The sequence below is a fragment of the Mustela lutreola genome, chromosome 5, assembly GCF_030435805.1.
Source record: "Mustela lutreola isolate mMusLut2 chromosome 5, mMusLut2.pri, whole genome shotgun sequence".
In the NCBI taxonomy this organism is placed as follows: Eukaryota; Metazoa; Chordata; class Mammalia; order Carnivora; family Mustelidae; genus Mustela; species Mustela lutreola.
The window spans coordinates 102,985,904-103,001,482 of NC_081294.1; the positions used below are offsets into that span (position 1 = coordinate 102,985,904).

The 15,579-nt window shown below is 39.6% G+C and overlaps 1 long non-coding RNA gene across 1 annotated transcript in view; it reads left to right on the forward strand.

Annotated features, from left to right (window-relative positions):
• Positions 1 to 5,987, forward strand: part of LOC131832368 (uncharacterized) — a 72,839-nt gene extending 66,852 nt beyond the window's left edge. Inside the window, exon 3 of the long non-coding RNA XR_009354018.1 lies at positions 5,859 to 5,987. This is a non-coding gene — a long non-coding RNA (uncharacterized LOC131832368). The remainder of the gene's footprint in view (positions 1 to 5,858) is intronic.
• The last annotated feature ends 9,592 nt before the right edge of the window (positions 5,988 to 15,579 follow it).

Genomic DNA, 15,579 nt, shown 5'->3' on the forward strand with positions numbered 1-15,579 from the left:
TGAAGGTATGTGACAATAGCTGAAAAGCTTTCAAAGCTGACGCTCACTTGCATATAATCTCAAATGCCCGCGATTCTTCTTTCTATAAATCTCCATCCCTCTGGTAGAAGAAAGGAAAAGGGCAGCAAAAGGGGAGGGCAGATAAATACCACCAGGTCATTTCCCTGCATGGGAGAGCCTCTGTGTACTGTCCTCTAAACTGGGGGTCTGCAGAGTTTATACCTCCTCGTTTAGTCTCCCAGTGTGAGCCCCTGTGATGTCTCATATGGGGAGTGTAGGAATTGCCCTGTCATTGATGTGGGCAAGATCCTCTGTATCAGTGTCAGTAGAGGTGAATGAGGATGAGCCACTCAGTGACTTATTCCTATCTTGCTAAGAAAGCCTTCCCCTGACATTTTGTTCTTGGCTGGCCATGTGTAAATATTCGAGTCAAGACATTACTTAAATATTCTTTCCTCCTCTGAGCAACATTGCTGTGTTGATGATGAGGGGAGGCTGGTGGGAGATATCTCACCCTATTTGTTTTTTTTTTTTTTTTCTTGTTCTAAACCACATTCTATGGTGACCTAAATGTTTTGATTAGTTCTGATTCTGAGGTACTTGTACCAGCCCTAAATTACAGAGTCCTAATTGTTTTCTGATACAGATCAGCAATTAGTATTGATTGTGATTAAAGCTAGGGAGTTTGGGATTTTGTTTATTGATCAGATCTGAACACTCAGTGCACCTGTGCTGTAGTGGAGAAGCACAGAGATGTTTAGATCTCCTATCCTTGCCCACCTGCCATTACCTATCATCTCAGATTTCAAAGGGAATCTGTGGAGTAGAACATTCTGCAAGCAGACACCCATACTTTAGCACTAGTGCTAGGAGATAAGCAAAATTGATAAAATGTTCACTTGTGTTTCTGGGCTTATTTCAGGAAAAGGTTTAATTTACCATCATTGGTCCATCCAAAAAACACTGAAGCATAATCACTAATCTATAAGTAACTTTTAAGTTAAAAAAATAGATTGAGTCTGTACTTTTAAAATTATCTATTTATCATCATTTAAAAATATCTTTATTTACTGTAATATAATTTTGATCTCATTTTTTGCAACATTTCTGGTGAATAAGCCATCTGTTGGAAATTTGAGTTATAACAGATGGCATGAAATAGAAATGTTACCTCTGCAATTTAAAATCCATTTTCTTTCATTCCAGTTTATTTTTGAGGTATCTGCCTTGCAATCTCAGACTATGTAAATGTGTTTGTGACTTGGGAAAGAAATGTGCCACTGACTGGCATAACTGAATTGTAAAATAAATTTCCTTTCTCCTTTTTCATCTTTATTAGGACTATGTCTAGACTGTGGGCTAGCACCACCCATTTGGTGTTGCAGAGATCTATCTAATACCAGGAGGGACCATTAATAAGTCACCCTAGTCCATTAAAAACATATTAGGGCCAGATAAACCCTGACCTCCATAACAAAATGTGATCACCTGTTTCTTACTGCTTTACTTGCTCTCCAGACTCCTAAACTTTGGCCTGCATTCTCAAGTGAGAGCTTTTACTTTCATCTTGTAACATTTGGCTTCTTTGATTCCTCAGACTTGATTTTGGCCTTGCGCTAGAATTCCTGCATCACTTACTTCAAGGGCTAAAGGAATCCATTTCCTCTTCATGTGTTCCTGGTTTGGTCCTTGCTATGTTTTATGTCATGTCAGTCACTACCCTATTAATTGATCTGTTTGATGGGACAATTTATAAAAGAGGCTACTTAGATGGAATTGTGGTGAGCTGCCTTGGGTAACTAACATCTTATAGGGGTGAGTTCTGTAGACACTAATTATTTTCAATCTACCCTGCAATATAGTCCGTCTTCCTTTTATTCCATAAAAAATATATTTGTATTATTCTTCAATGTGCTGATTTCTACGTGGCAGATCACATCGACTTTTATCCTGGGGTATGTGATGGGCTCCTTATTTGATTTAGGTAGAATTAGATGTATAATTATTTTCTTCTCTTCTGAAACAAGTTAGGGGGGGGAAACCTTGTACTTTCTTTGTGTTGTTGGCAAGATAATTGCCCTCAGGGAGAGAATTATGTTTGGAGACATACCCAGATAAGTATGGGGGGTAGAAGGTGAGGCAGCAAAGGCCTAAGTGTCAGTTGGTGACAGAACTTGAGGAAAGACGGCAGGCCTACATGAATGAGGAGAGGACTGTATTTGTCATTTTCATGAGAGAAGAGGTGAAGAAGAGGAGAAGGATGAAAGGATAGGTACCTGGTTTCTGAGAGGGGGAAGGAACAAAAGATGAACCCTTTAAGGTAAGGTAAGGTGAGCACAAAAATTTTGGAGAGGTGGAATGATTAATACAGGTTTTGGGATGAGTTTCTTACCCCATCTGCAATCTGAATTCCAGATTAAAAAAAATAAATCTAAGAATGTTTTGGGTAAAAATGCATGGGTTTTTAAGCAGATGAACTTATTGCATATTTAAGTTGATTATGTTGAGGTGTCTGATGAGGGAAAGGCTCTTGAGATGGGGAGAAAACACACCAAGGATTCTCAGATCCAATCTCCTGGGAGGACTATTGGAGTCCTGAAGGCTAGAGAGCTGTATGAGATGAGGCGATTTTACTCAGAAGCTGAAGATTCCAACTGATATTTATATTATACTCGTATGTGACCTGGATATTGGATAAGAGGCTCAAGGTTCTAAGTAATATCCTTTGGACCAAAAAGTCAGGAACCCATTGATCTATGGAAACTTTAATCAAGGATTCATTTCTTCCTAAAGGGGGAAAATTGGGCTCACTGTTTTTGTTTCTCTTCATCCTGTATTCTGTTCATTATGGAACATGTGCTATTCCAGTGATGGGTTGGGGGAGAGGGCACAGTGAGAATGCATCTTGGAATGCACCGGAGAAGAATATGGAGGTTTAACAGAATCAGTCTGCTCTTCAAACTCTAGATTTGGAATTGAAATACTGAGTTATCTGTTTACATGACACAGATGTGCTATCAGGAGGTCTGTAAAATTTTCTAGATCCTGTGGGTTTGACCAGCTTCTAATAGTGAGATTTAATTCAACAAATGTACTTCACACCTGCCATGTGGAAAGCACAGTGGAAAGACTCTGGAAGTAAATAAGATTGAAGAAAAGAGATATTCTTGCTGGAGAGAGCAGAGGTGTCAGCAAGAAGAACAAGGGTTTTGGATCTGTGAATGGCAACTAATCTAGTTGAGTGTGTGTTAAGGGAAATTGTGGGAGATAAGCCAGCAAGGGAGGCAGAATTATCAACCTTAGCTTTAGAATTCTGTTTGGAGATGGAAGTTTTTATTTACAATTCGTTTTTCTACTTGGTATTCCTCTTCAAAAAAAAAGGGGGGGAGGAGAGAAAAGCTGTGAATTAACACAGTGTTATGGAGTAAAATCTTCTGGGGAGAATTGTTGAGGTTTACATGCACACATGTATTTTTTAAATTTATTTTTAATCTTTTAAAAGATTTTATTTATTTATTTGAGAGAGAGCACCAGCAGGGGAAGGATCAGAGGGAGAGGGACAAGCAGACTCCCCACTGAGTGAAGAGATCCATGAGATGTGGGCTTGATCACAGAACCCTGAGATCATCACCTGAGCAGAAATCAAGAGTTGGATGCTTAACTAATTGATCCTTTCAGGCACCCCTGTATTTTTTAAATTTTAAAATAATTTTTAAATGGAGTGTAGTGGACATATAATATTTTATTAGTTTCAAGTGTACCACATAGTAATTTGACAATTACTCACCACAATAAATGTAGTAACCATACAAAATTATTATGGTATTATTGACTATATTACTTGTGTTTTACCTTTCATCTACATGACTTATTTATTTGATAACTGGAAGTTTGTACCTCTTAATCCCCTTCACCTATTTCATTCATTCCCCCCACCCTCCTATCTGGTTCACCCACCAATTTGTACTCTGTATTTATGAATATGTTTATTTTTGTTGTTATCGTTTGTTTGTATGTTCATTTGTTTTGTTTTTTAGATTTCACATGTAAGTTTTCATCTGTCTTTCTCTGTATGACTTCTTTCACTTAGCATAATACCCCCTAGGTCCATTCATATTGTTGGAAATGGCAATATATCTTTCTTTTCTATGGCTGAGTAATATTCCATTGTTTATATGTGCTACATCTTTATCCATTCATCTATGGATAGACTCTTAGCTTGCTTCCATAACTTGGCTACCATGAATAATGATGCTGTATACTTAGGGGTACATATATCTTTTTGAACTTTTGAATCAGGTAGATATGTAGTCACATTACTGGATCATATGGTATTTATATTTTTAGTTTTTTGTTTAGTTTTTAGTTTTTAGTTTTTTGAACCTTCATACTATTTTCCACAGTGGCTGTGTCAATTTACATTCCCAGCAACAGTGCAAGATGATTCACTTTTCTCTATTTCCTTGCCAACACTAGCTGTTTCTTGTCTTTTTGATTCAAACCATTCTGATAGGTGTGAGGTGATACTTCATTGTGGTTTTGATTTGCATTTCCCTGATGATGAGTCATATTGAGCATCTTTTCCTTGTCTGTTGGCCATCTGTATGTCTTCTTTGGAAAAATGAAAAATGTCTATTCAGGTCCTCTGCCCCTTTTTTAATGGGATTTTTTTTTTCTGTTAAGCTGTATGAGTTCTTTATATATTTTGGATATTAATCTCATATTGGATATATCATTTGCAAATAGCTTCTCCCATTCAGAAGGTTGACTTTTTGTTTTACTTTTGTTTTATATTTTATTTTATTTTTAAAAGATTTTATTTATTTATTTGACAGAGAGAAAGAGGTCACAAGTAGGCAGAGAGGCAGGCAGAGAGAGAGAAGGGGAAGCAGGCTCCCTGCCGAACAGAGAACCTGATGTGGGCCTTGATCCCAGGACTCTGAGAGCATGACCTGAGCCGAAAGCAGAGGCTTAATCTACTGAGCCACCCAGGCACCCGCCTTTTTGTTTTATTGATGGTTTCCTTTACTGTGCAAGTTATCAGTTTTATGGTTTAGGTCTTATATTTAGGTCTTCAACCCATTTTGAGTTTATTTTTGTGTATGATGTAAGAAGGTAGCCCGGTTTCATTCTTTTGTATGTAACTGTCCAGTTTTCCCAGCATCATTTATTGAAGAGAAGATCTTTTCCCCATTGTATATTCTTGCCTTCTTTGTCATAGATTAATTGACCATTTAAACATGGGTTTATTTCTGGACTCTCTTTTATTTTCCATTGATCTATATATTTATTTTTATGTCAGTATCATACTGTTTTGATTACACATATGTATGTTTAAAGCATGAATTATGTATTACAGTGCAAGACCGAATCTGTGTTTTAAGGATGGATTTTTGGTAGTTTTGGTTAGTTTGATATGTTTTCAGAAGATTAGAGAGAAATGGGTTTCCCTCCACCCCAATTCAGATGATTAAGTTCCTGCCTATAAAATACTTCTTTTCTCTAGGGTATTTTGTTTGCTCAAAACAGGTCTTCAGAAGGCAAGGAGGCCACTAGTTCACTGTTGGGGGTCCCTTGAGATAATTCTGATCTGGATTACTTGGAATCAGGGATCTCAGAGACCACAGTCCTGAAAAAGAGACACTGTGGTTAGGCTTAATGAAATACCCCAGCAACTCTGGGTGGCTTGTGACTTCTCACTGTTTGGGTCCTAATGGATTAGAACTGCCCTTTATCCAGAATGTCAAAAACAGTGTTGTCCTCTATTCATGTGAAGAGTAACATGAAACTTCAAACGCCCAAAAGTGGTCCATCTGTCTGCACAATTTAATGACTTGTCTTTTTGTCTTCCTCCTAAGGTTGAGCCATCAATTCTGGGACTTGGATCCTGGAAGAACATGTTTTCCATCTATCATCCTCCCCTTAGGCAGACATAGTTACAGATAGGGCTAATGGCTATGATGTAAGAACCAATTTTAATAAATCTGTCTCTTAAAGTACTATTAACAGTCTGGCTATGATGAATAACTCTTTGTTACCTAAAGACAGTAGATCTTAGTGAGAATTACCATTCTTATAAATTCTTGAGTTGATTAGATCCTGATTGTAAATACAACATGGAGTTCACTTTTGAAAATGAAATTTTAGTAGGAATGATTGTAGATAATCCCAACACTTCAAGTGATTATCAATAATCGGAGGTAAGTATGACCCTGCTTCAAAACGTATTCATGGAGTGCTGCTTTTAGCTTCAGTTTAGGCTTCAGTCCTTCCATATGATATTATAAACATGAAGGAACATGAATTCTTTTATATTAAAGGAATCTTAAATGTTGCAGAATTATCTAATGTTGTTGAATATTTTTAACCCAAATTTTGACCATAGAACAAAACAAAGTTGTCTTCCTTTTTTCCTCTGCTTCCACTCAGGAGCTACTGGTAGTAATCATATGAGAACAAAGGCTCTTGATATATAAAAACCCTCAAATGTCTTTTGGCTGCTCCTCCTCTGCTGAAGTCCTTGTCCTTATCCTCTGGGGCAAATCATGTAGTAATCAGCCTGATTAATACATGCATTAAGAAATGAGTCTCTATGTTGCCAAATAAACTGGAAAAAGAAATAAGAGCTCCTTTGGCTGGCTAGGGTGATATATTGCTTTGGATAGAATTTTAAATGAAAATCCAGATGGCTTTTGAAACAACATACAGAACATTTAGATCCTTGATCTGAGGCTACTGATAAAATTTTAGGCAGAAAATGCAGAGTATGGAAGAGTATGGAAAAGAGGTATAGTCTCTGTCTTTAGACAGTCTTCAGATAGCCAATTCAACTTGTCTCCAGTGTCCCAGCTAACATTCTAAGGTGGCTATCTACCTTGCTCAGTAGATAGAGTTTTCCAGAGCATCCTAGAAAAGATAATTGTATGCCTACCTCCTTTATTTTTTCTTTTCTTGAAAGTGCCTTGACAACTGTAAAGCTCTCTAATATAAGATACTGTTTTGTCATCTATAACAGGTTGAATAGAGTCCCACAAATTCATATCCATCTGGGGCCTCAGCATGTGATCTTACTTGGAATTAGAGTCTAACACAGATGTAATTAGTCAAGATGAGGTCATAATAGATTGGGAGGGGGTCCTAGATCCCGTGACTGATGTTCTTAAAAGAGGAGAGGACACTCATGTACATGGACACACAAGGAAGAAAGCCATATGAGGCAGAGGTTGGAGTGTTGCAGCCTCAGCCCAAGAAATGCCAAGGATTGGTGTCCACCAGCAATACCTAGGAAAGAAGCAGGGAACAGATTCTCCTTGAAGCCTTCAAAAGGAACCAATCCTGAGGACACCTTGATTTCAAACTTCTGACCTGTAGAATTGTGAGAGAATAAATTTCCATCGTTTTAAGCCACAAGTAACTTGTTAAGGCAGCCCTAGGAAGTTAACATACTTTCCTCAACCACTTGTAGAATGATACCACTTTGTGTCCTAGAAAACATAGGAAGAATACAAAAGTTGTACTAGATGTCCCCATGGATGTGCAAAGGGTTTCTGTGTCTGATCTGGGTAATCATATGTCTTTTTGACCAGCTCACCTTCTTTGGTTAGAATCGGCACATGTGGCTCTGGAAGAGATACAGGGGTCATACTTGGCTTCAGAGGAAATAGTCACATATGGACATAGATGTCAGGAATCTGCTTTAGTTGCAGGTAATCTAAAAATCAAATCCAAATGAGATTTAAAAGATGTCATTGTGTCTCTCTCCATCTCTCAACTTTCTTTCTCTTTTTCTGTTGGCTCTGTTCTCTCCTGCAGATGGCTTCTCTGTGGAAGCTTCTTTCCAGAGAGCCCCAGGGAACATGGATGCAAGCAAATCCAGTTTATTATATCCTCACAGACACGTTTTATAGCGATGGTGGTTCTTAACTGGGGTTAATGCTAATGATTTTTTTTTTACAATGTTTGGAGATATTTTTGCTTTTAATAATTAGGACTTATTACTGGGAATGCTAATATACATCCTAGAATGCATAGGATAGTTATCTACACCCAAAAGTTAACAGGGCTGATATTGAAAAATCCTGTCTTAGAGCATCTTTCCTAAAAGTGCTGGTGGAGATGTTTCTAGGTGATTCTAACTGGCCCAGTTTTGGCCACATGTCCACCTTGAACCAAACAGAATAGCCATAATAAGAAGCCCTGGCCATACCATTGACAAGATGCAAAGGCACATGGCCAACCCCGTTTATACTACATAGAAAATGGGTGGTCCTCAAAGGAAGGAATGCTTGGGGGAAAATATATGCACATGACAAATTTGGTTTAAGCAGACAAGTGGAGGAGCTCTGACTCTTTGGACTGTTAAATGGTACTTAAAAGGAAGAAGATGGTCTTGATCATAACACATCTCTAAAGCAACACATCAGGGCTTTATTCCTTCAACAAATGCTTACAGAAGGTCCAGTCTCTCTATAGCCTCTGAGCCAGGTGCAAAGTCCAAAGTGGTGAGCCTCAATGTCAAGAGGCTATACTGTGGTGACCCTTCCAGGCTAGTGGAGGAGGTAGATAGAAATAAACACCCCCATGAAACTGAGATAACTGCTAAGAAGGAAAAGAACCTTGACAGAGAGTAATGGGAATGACTTATCTTGTAGATGGGACACTTGTTATTGGGCATTTGAGAGAACAAAGGGCAATAACTATGCATTTGTGCAGAAATGTCAGCTAGTGGTTGCTGGTGTGGACCAGGGTTGACCCTAATCTAGACATATCCTCTTCAAACCTCCATAGGTTTTGAAAGGCAGGGGGTAATTCATTTTTGTTTCTTTAGTCTGCTGCTTGAGTAAGCCAGGAAAGAATATAGATGAAGCAAAATATCTAAATTGTTCTAATTCAGTAGAAGCTTAAAAGAAGATAGAACATTAAAAGTGCCTTAAGGGGCGCCTGGGTGGCTCAGTGGGTTAAGCCGCTGCCTTCAGTTCAGGTCATGATCTCAGAGTCCTGGGATGGAGTCCCGTGTCGGGCTCTCTGCTCAGGGAGGAGTCTGCTTCTCTCTCTCTCTCTCTCTCTGCCTACCTGTGATCTCTCTCTGTCAAATTAAAAAAAAAAAAAAGTGCCTTAAGGAGGCCTAACATAAGAACTCCTAGCATGGGCCTGCAGTAAGATCTCTCAGCCCTGTCCCTGCTTGGACAACCTTGTCCCTGCTCTTTCTCATCTCTTAGTAGGACCGTTGATGGGAAAGGATGGGTTTAACTGTGTGATGTTCTTGGCTTCTGCCAGAGAAGGCCAGTGTTAGTTGAAAGTGGTTCAGAAGGGGAGCGTGACTTTTTAAATAATAGCTTTATGAATTTTGTTTGGCATATACCATACAATTCACCAATTTAAAGTATGAGTTCAGTGGTTTTTAGTAGATTCATAGATATATGCAACTATAAGTTGACTATATGTTGATTTTAGAGATTTTTCCTCACCTCCAAAAGATCACCCATTAGCACATTTTCCCTCTTCTTCCAGCACTAGGCAATCCCTAATCTACTTTCTGTGCCTTTAGATTTTCCTGTTCTGGACATTTCCATACAGAAGGAATCATATAACATTGTGACCCTTTGTGTCTGGCTTCTTTCACTTAGCATGTTTTCATGGTTTATCCTCACTGTAGCATGTGTCAGTATTCCTTTTCATGGCTGAAATATATTTCACTGTGTAGGTGGTACACATTTTATTTATCAGTTGACAGACATTTAGGTTGTTTCCAGCAGTAATTCTTAAAGATTAGGTAGTTGTATGTGCTGTAGCAACAAGGGAAGTGATGACTTCAAATCTGTTTGTTGGGTTTGTTACCAGTTAGCCACTCTGGCTCTAAGGTTAGGGAGAGAACTCTCACCTGGCTGGTGACTCAGGGCTTGTTAGTGCATTTCAGCTGTTGGCGATTTTCCCTCCTCTCCTTCTCTGGACACCCGGATTTGGTTTTGCCAACCACTAAGCCCTTTCCACAATTCCCCTGGTTTCTGTTTTGTCCTCTCCTCTAACACTGTAGCTTTATCATTGCAGGTGGTTTTGTTTTCACCAGCCACTGATACACTCCTTCAAGTGCGGATAACCTCTTCAGCAGTGCAGAGATTTTCAGTATCTCATATCATAAACTCCTAGGAAGATGCCTTGTTTTGTACCTAAAAGCTCTTTGATATTCAACACGTCATTCAATGTTAACGATTCCTGTAGGCATCATGCTTTAGGACTTGTAAAAACCCCCTGAGGTATTACCCCATCTGATTTTCATTCCTGTGCTGAGAGATAAGAAGGTGGCCAGTACTATTCTCATTTGGCAAAAAAGCCAGGACTTGGAAGCCCCAGGGAGCAGCAGCATTGGCTCCAGAATTGTTTCCTGACCAGCCCTCTCTTCCTCTTTCCTAAGGTCCCACGGTGACTCCCAGGGTGTTCCTGCTGAGGCAGCAGTAACCACAGCAAGCTGTGGCTGAGTTGGTCTTTCTACGTGTGTGAGTGTCCTGACAGCTCTCCCTGCTGCCTTAGCAGGAACTTTAAGAATTACCCTCCTTATTTGGTGGTAGCAATGGCATCTGCATTCCTGCTTGCCTTTTCTCTGGTACCACAGATGTAGTTATTATGTCACTTAGTCTGAACAGGGGAGGTGAGTGGATCAGCATGGTCTTGGGGATGAGCTAATTACAGTGGCTGAGCACACACTCTTATTTCTGTCGGAGCACCGTGGGAGTGTGAGGACTGGGAAATGGTATGTCTGTGGGGGAGACAACAAGTGGGCTAACGGAGCGAGGAGGGAAGGTTTGCTCTTGGTGGTGCTTTGTTTGTTTAACATTATCGTGGGAGGTAAATGGTTCCTAATTTCGGTCTTTTTCCATTACACTGCTGTTGGCATAGTCGGAGAGCATGCATAGCGTGAATACATGTTTGGACCTTAAATTATAGTTTCTTTTTTCCTTAAGCCCAAGCTACTGTTAAGTATGTTCTAGGATTTTTTCAGTGGCTTGTTCATGAATAGTTGTTAATTGCTCTTCTTGTGAAGGGAAGCAGGGTTAGGAACAACCTATGTTCCTATCTTGGCGATATCACTCTCCTAAATAGGTAAACTAATTAATATGTCTCTAATCACTTTCATTTATCCTTTTTAACTTCCCAAAACAATGGGTAAAACTGTACCTATTCCCCCATCTGCCTTGTAAAGGAAAAAATCACAGAGAATCATACCACACACCAACAGACAACCAGAATATTAAGGAGTCTGAATGACCATCCACAAATACAAGAATTGCCTGTTTGATCTAAGTTTGTTCTGCCCAGGAAACCACAATGGTAGGATTATGCCCGGCTGTTTGTTGCTGCATCTCCAGCTGGGGCCTATCTAGCATTGATTCTCACAGACCAGGCCCTCCATAAATATTTGTGAAATGAATGAATCAATGTACACAGTAGGCTCAACAAATGTTTGATTGGTTCCATCTTCTTTTTCTCATGTTTAAGGTAGTTTCATCTTCTTATTGAAATAGAAGAAGAATGTATCCCTTGGCCATGAGAAATGTCAAAAAATGTGAAACCGTTAGAGTAAGTGTAACCAGAATGTGGGGTATGATCAGCTATGACCTCAATTTTGTTTTTTACCTCATGTTGTTTCTTTAGAATTTATTCAGTGGTGTTTGGGGGGGTCTCTGGATGAAAACTCTGGAAGACCCCAATTTCTTTCTTCTCACTTTAAGTAATAGTGAAGTAGAAGAAAGGAAATAAACTGAAATAGGAATCTGTCTTAAAGTTTTCCACAGAAAATTTCTGTACAATTATTTCAGAATAAAGCCAATATATTGTATTTCATCTAAGCAGGTTTTGAGCTATATTCTGAGATTATATTGCTCAAGAGAAAGATTAAGCTAAGTGGGTTGGATTAAATCTGAATTTGCCAAGTTCTTTTTCATGAGGCTGAAGAGTACATTTCATTTAGGATATAGAAGCCACGAGGGCAAGAATCCAAGAATGGCCTTGATTCATAGTGTAGTCACTCCAAACCAAGTTTTCTGTGAGGCATGCTGGATCGCAGGAATGGGCCATTTGGGGAGAAATAAATCTGGGGCTTGGGCTCGGGCTAGTAATCTGTCCCAGCTTCCCAAATGATAGTGTCCTGGGAAGCAGGGTAAAAGTAGGTTTCATCAGTGTTGTTGAAGTCTCCAGTATCTGATCCAGTGAGTAAGATATAAATCAGATGTCTTCAGAAACTAGCCATACTTGCAATCAGGTAGGTAATGGTATCATGCTTCTGGATAATCCATTGCATTTAGGGGAAAGGATTTAACCCACACCAGATGGTATAAATTAGAGCAAGGTTAAGTCTCAGGGTCCCAGGCAGGTGAGCTCATGAAGGGCTTAAGTCCAGGTGCTGGAAGGTGGGGAGATAACTAGAAAGCCTTGGAAGGATTAGGGTTTAGGAAGATGTGAGAACAGTTTTGGGGTAGAGGGGAGCTATATTTCTGAAGGTTTCCTACCGGCACACTGTATGTAGGATGCCAAGACTGATTCCAGACCCCATCTTCAGATGGGAATGATCTCCCCAAACTTTCTGGAGACTTCCTAGGCTTCAGGATTGCAAGTAGGATGTGCTGAAACATAGTTGGAGGAGACCAGGACTGGTGAACCATCTCTTGGCCCTGTGTTTTAGAAACAGAGCTCTTAGAAACACTAACTCAGAGCTGAACATTTCCAAAAGATTCCTCTCAAAAGCCCAAAGTATTTAAATAGGACTTGTAGCCTGCATACCACTGGAATACAAAACACAGAACCCTTCTTACTGTTGTGATAGACCTATAGAATCTTTTGTTCTGACCCCTGGGGAGGTGGGAGGGATAGGAGTATGAATCAACAATGATCACACCTAAGTGATGAAACCCCCTAAACTACAGGGTTCAGAGAACTTCCAGGATGCTAAACTAGGTACCGGGAGGTTGGAGTGCCCAGAGAGGGTATGGAAGCTCCACACCCCTTCTCCATACCTTGCCCTATACATCTTTTCTACCTGGCTGTTCTTGAGTTATAACCCTTGTATTAAGTCATTAATAGTAAGTTAAGTGCTTTCCTAAGTTCTGTGAGCTATTCTAGCAAATTATTGAACCCAGGAGGGGGTCATGGGAAGCTCTAATTTTAGCCGTTGGTCAGAAGTATAGGAGGCCCAGTATTTGAATAAGCATCTGAAGTAGGGAGCAGTTTTGTGGGACTGAGTATTTACTTGTGGAGTCTTTACTAATTCTGTGTAGTTAGTATTGATGAAGTTCTAGAACATAGAGGAGGTTTGGTGGGGTGAGGTCTGGAGCCGATGACCAAGAAAGAATTCTTGAGACATCTTTGGTGCAAAATGGTGGTTTATTAAAGCACAGGGACAGGACCCATGGACAGGAAGAGCTGCTGCCCTGGGGATGTGAGGAGTGGTCTATTATATATTTGTAAGTTGGGGAGAGGATTAGGGATGGTGAAAGTCTCTAAGGAATTTTGGAAGCAAGGTTTCTAGGACCTTGAGGGGCTAGCTATTGTTTGGGAAAAAGGTTATTCATTACCAGTAATAAAGTCTTTTCATGAGACCCTTCAGATGTTTATCAGTGGGCCATATGCTTGGGAATGATTGTCAATACTATCTTGGAGGTTTACAGAAGTTTCCAAAGGAATTGTTAAAGTAGACTTATAGGATCCTGGTTGGGGGTAGGGGGTCGTTCAGGATAGGATTGTCTTTTGCCCTTAGCAAAACCTTAAGGTGGGGGTAATTGAGTCCCTAGAGGAGAGTCACTCTGCCTGTTTTAAGGGCTTGTCAGTAGGTAAGGAAATTTAACAATTTTTCTTCTGCTTCTGTTTCCCACATCAGTATGAGAATAAATTAAATTATAGGACACTTAATTGATGTTTGCAGAAAATTAGAGACTTGGTTAGTATAGAAAAGCTATACATTCTGTGTCAGAAGTGTTGTGAGTACCACACACAAAAATAGACTCAAAATGGATGAAGGACCTCAATGTGAGAAAGAAATCCATCAAAATCCTTGAGGAGAACACAGGCAGCAACCTCTTCGACCTCAGCCGCAGCAACATCTTCCTAGGAACAATGCCAAAGGCAAGGGGAGTAAGGGCAAAAATGAACTATTGGGATTTCATCAAGATCAAAAGCTTTTGCACAGCAAAGGAAACAGTTAACAAAATCAAAAGACAACTGACAGAATGGGAGAAGATATTTGCAAACGACATATCAGATAAAGGACTAGTGTCCAGAATCTATAAAGAACTTAGCAAACTCAACACCCAAAGAACAAATAATCCAATCAAGAAATGGGCAGAGGACATGAACAGACATTTCTGCAAAGAAGACATCCAGATGGCCAACAGACTCATGAAAAAGTGCTCCATATCACTCGGCATCAGGGAAATACAAATCAAAACCACAATGCAATATCACCGCACACCAGTCAGAATGGCTAAAATAAACAAGTCAGGAAATGACAGATGTTGGCGAGGATGCGGAGAAAGGGGAACCCTCCTACACTGTTGGTGGGAATGCAAGCTGGTGCAGCCACTCTGGAAAACAGCATGGAGGTCCCTCAAAATGTTGAAAATAGAACTGCCCTATGACCCAGCAATTGCACTACTGGGTATTTACCCTAAAGATACAAACGTAGTGATCCAAAGGGGCACGTGCACCCGAATATTTATAGCAGCAATGTCCACAATAGCCAAACTATGGAAAGAACCTAGATGTCTATCAACAGATGAATGGATCAAGAAGATGTGGTATATATACACAATGGAATACTATGCAGCCATCAAAAGAAATGAAATCTTGCCATTTGCGACAACATGGATGGAACTAGAGTGTATCATGCTTAGTGAAATAAGTCAAGCAGAGAAAGACAACTATCATATGATCTCCCTGATATGAGGAAGTGGTGATGCAACATGGGGGCTTAAGCGGGTAGGAGAAGAATCAATGAAACAAGATGGGATTGGGAGGGAGACAAACCATAAGTGACTCTTAATCTCACAAAACAAACTAAGGGTTGCTGGGGGGGAGGGGGTTTAGGAGAAGGGGGTGGGATTATGGACATTGGGGAGGGTATGTGCTTTGGTGAGTGCTGTGAAGTGTGTAAACCTGGTGATTCACAGACCTGTACCCCTGGGGATAAAAATATATGTTTATAAAAAATAAAAAATTAAAAAAAAAAAAGAAGTGTTGTGAGTAGAGAACCAAGTTTTTTCTTAACCGTCCAGTGAAACTATTTGCACTTTAATCCTTGTCTCCACATCTACTTAAAATAGATTAAGGTTAAAATAGATTTAAAAAACAAACCAGCAGACTCTTTTTAAAGATATCCCTTACTGTCAACATACACAAAAATAGAGAATTAAAACAAAAATAGAGAAGTTAGCCACTGGAAGGAAGTCTGAGTATCTGATAGGCATGCATGACATTTTTATGTTCTCTGTCTTTATATAACTTCTGAAGTGCTAAGGAGCATACCCAGAATGAAATGTACTTGGAATGCTATGAAGAGAGGAAAGAGAAGAAAAATACATTGAAGGAGTACTT